This window comes from Cricetulus griseus, chromosome 4 (assembly GCF_003668045.3).
Source record: "Cricetulus griseus strain 17A/GY chromosome 4, alternate assembly CriGri-PICRH-1.0, whole genome shotgun sequence".
Classification (NCBI taxonomy): Eukaryota; Metazoa; Chordata; class Mammalia; order Rodentia; family Cricetidae; genus Cricetulus; species Cricetulus griseus.
Window position 1 is genome coordinate 63878773 of NC_048597.1, and position 5367 is coordinate 63884139.

Genomic DNA, 5367 nt, shown 5'->3' on the forward strand with positions numbered 1-5367 from the left:
GGTCACCAGGGTTTGGGGAAAATGGGATGGGATGAAAATAGGTGTGGATACAAGGGCAACACAAAGGGTCCTTGTAGGGCTGAAATGCTCTATAACTTTTTTTCACAAGTTAATGTGTTTATTTTACTTTTGGATTAGTACCAAATACTAACACAATGTCCAAATACACAATGTTGCTGAACAGGCATTATAAACTTGGTTGTGTTACTGTCTCCTTAGTACTATTTAATAACCACTACACCTTAGAGGTTGTGCTGAAAAGAGAAAAGTTAGGGGACCCAGAGCTTCAGTTACGTGTCCTGAGTCCCCTCTGTCCTGCTTGTAAGACTGATCCTTGATGCTTCTGGAGTTCTCCCAACACAGCAGCATATTACAGGTGATTATGGATACAGGCCTCTCCACTTGCTTAAGTCTATGTATTTCCAGTTGACAAAGTATCCACAAGTAATGTGCTGTCTCTTATATAAAGCTTCTGGGAGTTGAACCAACAAACTGCAGAAATGAGAAAACTGTTGACAAAGTAGAGCCAGGGGATGTCCATTTCTACACATGCTGGGATCTGAACTCCGAGTGACAGGGCGAAGACCTGAAGTGCTACAAAGGGAAACCAGGTACCAAGAAAGCACACGATGAGCCTGGGCAAGAGAGCTTCTCTAGACCTCACAGCGTAACCAGAGTGGGATGGGAAAGGAAAGTAGAGGATGGCCTTGTTCATATAGGATGCTATCCTAATTGCCTTACCAAGGCAACAACTTCTGGCCATGAAATCAGAAAAGCCACCAATAAAACAATTAGCATAGACAATGACAGCCAGTAGTAACTCTGAGTGCTGACATAGATGTACATAGAAGCCCTGTGTGTCTTAAGGCTTTGTGAGATAGCTGGCTCTCCCAAAACATAAGCAAAGATTATGAAGTCCAAATTAAAATGACTGTCAAAAAATAAAAGAACTTTGGCCACTTAGATGAATGCTTGGTGGCTCTAGGCAGATTTGAACCATGATCTATACAAGTTAGTAAGCAAACTGGATAATGCAAAAAAGCATAAGTGAAGGAAATGATTTGTGTGAGCAGACAGATGTGATATTTTGTAAATCTAATACCTAGAATTACAAAGTCCCTAAAGTAAGACAGAATGGAAATGTTTACCAACAGCAGAAGATCAACAAATGCTAATGAAAAGCAGAAAAACTCCATAAAAGTCCAATAGGTGTCTTTTCTTTTTACTCCTAGGATGGGGATATTTAATAGTATTTTCCCAAATATGATCAAGAACAACAGACAGTTAACATCTAGGGGCTGCTTTGACTGGTGTAACAGGTGCTGAAAAGAGCAGTTCTCTGAAGAAAGAGCTGTCATTTTTCATTAGATTTCAAGACAATCTGGTGAATACATAGGACAAGAAACAGCTCCACTTTATTTTCTTTCCTCTCTTCTTAACTTGAGGTTATTGTTTTCATTTTATGTCCTTCAACTGCATTACTGTTGGCTCCTTGTGTGTTGTTTTACTATACCAAAGCTTGTGACTAACCTCTCAGAACACAATTAAGCATCTTTAGCTCTTCTTTGTGAGAGAGCTGAGTGATGAGCACCTCTCCCCAGCCATCAGCCAGGAGGGTATCCTTGCAACCTTAGCTTGCTTGCACTCCTCAGCACCAGGGCAGCACAAGGAGCTTCCAGACACCAACACCACCGCCCCCCCACCATGACTGCCCAATGGGGCGGAGCAGCAAGTTGCTCACCTGTGCTCGCCCCGCCCCTGAAACGCCCTATAACTTGATGCTTATAAAAGGTAATATCCTGCTTAATATTAAACCACAGTTTTGTGAGGTGTTATCATAGGTAGAGACTGAATAAAGGGCATCTGTAATCCTGAAATTTTAAAATTGTTTTGGGATTGTTGTTGTTGTTGTTGTTGTTGTTGTTGTAGCATTTTAACACAGTAATTTTGTTATCTAGCCCAGGCTGGCCTTGAACTTGCAATCTTCCTGTCTCAACTATACTAGTGCTAGACTTACAGATATGCACCACCAATTCTGATTTCAAGGTACCAAAGTTAGAACCCAGCATGAGAGGCACATGCCTACAATCCCAGCTAATTAGGAGCTTGACACAGAAGGGTTATGAGTTCAAAGCCAATCTGAGCTACAGAGCAAGATCCTATCTCAAAACTGGAAAAATAAATAATAAAAAATTTAATCAAATATAATGCTTTTCCCAGATACAATGATGATTAAAATTACAAAGCTTAGAAAATGAAGAATATTATATGAAAAGTGTTTTTAAGATTACTTACAATGTCACCATAAAATTGGGTTGATGTTAAACAATGTATATGTAACTTAGGTGACAACGATGGTCTTCTAGCTCCTTCAATTCTTGCTAAAATTGAGTCAAACACACACTCTCATATCTCTTTCAATGTCCTGTGAAGACTCAGATGAACCTGGTTTCTAGCCATACCTGGAGGTAGGAGTAGGGAGTGATCAGAGCACAGCTGCTTCTGCAATCCTGCTTGGGTTTCAAGCTTTCCATCATGGATCATCTCTTCCAGCTCTTCTCACCAGTAGATGCCCAGAACTCTATGCTCTAGTGATGGTGTGTGCCATAGAATGGATGAACAAAGGAGGCTGTATGAGGAGAGCAATCACTCCATCACATCAGAATATATATATCATGATGTTCTAGGAAGCCCTTTTGTCCTCCCACAGCCAGCACTATCAGTTTCTTTTTCTCTGAAGTCTTTAATTTCTCAGTCTTTCCTATTACCACCCCCTCTCACACACACACACTTTTCTCTAGATATACACGCAATTCATCCTCATGACTCGGAGAAATGTGGCTTCCTCTTTTTACCTTGGCTCCTGGTATCCTATGACCTTGAACATAATTATTTCAAGATGTAGAGAACCTTAGCAAACACAAAAATTTTCACCCTGAAAAAAAAAAAGCGCTATGTTATTTGTCAACAAAATCCACTGTTTATCTTGCCATTCGCTTGCTACAAAACACTATATATTCACTTCCTACGGCTACAGGTGTCAAGAGCCACAGCTAGAGACTGAACTAACAAATTGTCCTGATCACTTGGTTTTTCTGCATCATATCAAACATTGCCCTCATTAAATGTGGTCACATTTGGGGAAAATTAAGATATCTCAACAATATATACATCAAAATATCACCATAACCAGTAGGAATCTACACATCATCACCATACATGACAGTCATGCGCCATCTTTCCTGCTACCCACTGTTGTCTAAGTGGCAATATTCCAAATCTCAATGGATTGATCATGATGGCTATTATGGAGTGAACTGCATCCCCATCTCACTCTCTAAAAACAAGGTCACTTCCTAAGACCCACTACCTCTTAATAATAGGATGGAGTCTCTAGGGTGTGCTTTCATCCAATAGAACTGATATCTTTATGAGAGTACAAGATTAAGGCACAGATACACATAGATGAAAGACTATATGATGAGACAGAGAAGACAGCCGTTTGCAAGCATGCACAGGGTCTCAGAAGTCAACCTCAGCAACCCCTAATTCATGCTTCTAGCATCCAGAATCAAAGAAAGGGACTATTATTATATGCACACATTTTGTTACTCACGTTACAGCAGTACTAGCAAACTTAGACAATGGCTCTAAATAACCATGGCAACTTTGTTCTTTCAGGGTTTACTTTTCTGCCTATTACAGAGAGTGATGCATGAGGGGAGCCTTTTCATCCTTAAAAAATGTCTCTTGCAGTGGGGTGGTGGTGGCACATACCTTTAATCCCAGCACTCTGGAGGCACAGGCAGGCAGATGTCTGTGGGTTCGAGGCTAGTAAGGCCTATAAAGCAAGCTCCAGGCTAGCCAGGGCTACACAGAGAAATTTTCTCCCAAAAACAAGTCTCTTCTGTTTTGCTATAGACATTATTTTATGAAGACATGATATCTAGATCTACAGACGTTGTCTTGAAACTTGAAGGAAAGAAAAAGAAAATCTCAGGAACACTGACTTTCACTTTTGACATTGACAAATTACTAACCCAAGCCCAGAACTGCTTCCTTCTTGGATGTCTTCCTTTGTGTCCTCTTAAATGCAGGTAAAACCATCAAAATTGTTCCCCCTCGAAGCATCACACTCATCATTTTCCTGTGAAAATGATACTTCTTTATCTGGAATATGGAAGATTCATTGTAAGAAGTACTGCTTACTATAGCAGTCACGCAAATGAATTTAACCTTACAAGAAATATAAAAGGAACTCGATAGAGGCGTGCTAGGAAAAAAACTATTAGATGGCACCTAAAGTCATCCAGCAGAAAGTGCACTGCTTCCCTATGTCCTGACATATTAACTCCTTTAGTCAAGAAACATTTATCATCACAGTTTATATGCCATTGCTGTGAAATGGAAAATGGAATCATGAACCCGAGTCTTGTCCATGATTACTTACTGTAAAATGGAGACTGCATTCATTTCCCTTGTGGTAGAACCAATGAATTAAACTCTCACTTTTACCTCTGGCTCCAAGAATCCGAAGACATTGTACTTTCAACATTCTGCTTCATACCGTGTGTCTTGGTTCAGGTTTCTGTTGCTGTAAAGAGACACCATGGCCACAGCAACTATTATAAAGGAAAGCACTTAATTGGAGTGGCTTACAGTTCAGAGGTTTAGTTCATTATCATCCTGCTGCACCATGACAGCCTGCAGGCAGACATGGTACTGGAGAGGTAGCCGAGAGTTCTCCATCTACAATGTCTTGACATTTTCTAGAAGGTCATCACAACATAGGACAGTTCTCTGGTATCAGTGAGCCACAGTCCATTGCCCCCTTTCTCTTGAGTCTTGTTGCTCCCAGCTTGGCTGAATGGAAACAACAGTTGCCATGATTGGCAGCAAGGTAAGTCATCTGGTTGAACCATGCAATTCTTAACTGGGGTGAGGAGGAACAAGCAAAATAAACCTTGAGTTTTTTGGGTTTTTTTTAATATTTGTGTTATTTCCAAGAGAGCCAAGAAATCATTATTTTCCTTCAAGGTGCCCACTAGCTGAAAAGCCACTTTTGTGGGCGCCAGTGCCACCGTCTCAGTATTGTTGTTGCCTCACTGGAGGGTGGGTAGGGACTGGCAGTTAGACAGACCGTGTTTTAATTGGCCTCCTCCTAGAAGCAGAAGGGCCAAACGTTTTTTCAGGATGCTTATTCAAGCCAGTTTCAGAGCAATAAAAGTGCATCTTTGATACACAGAGTTTATGTTCTTCATAAAAATGCTAATTGCAATCTCTACTGAAAGCACTGGTGAGAATGCTTTTCCCCTTGGGCTCTTTAATATGAATATGATTGTGCTGTGTAGGTGACCTTGTATTCTT

The 5367-nt window shown here is 40.6% G+C and overlaps 1 pseudogene; it reads right to left on the reverse strand.

Annotated features, from left to right (window-relative positions):
- Positions 1 to 220: 220 nt before the first annotated feature.
- Positions 221 to 1358, reverse strand: LOC100753572 (annotated as a pseudogene).
- Between the last annotated feature and the right edge of the window lie 4009 nt (positions 1359 to 5367).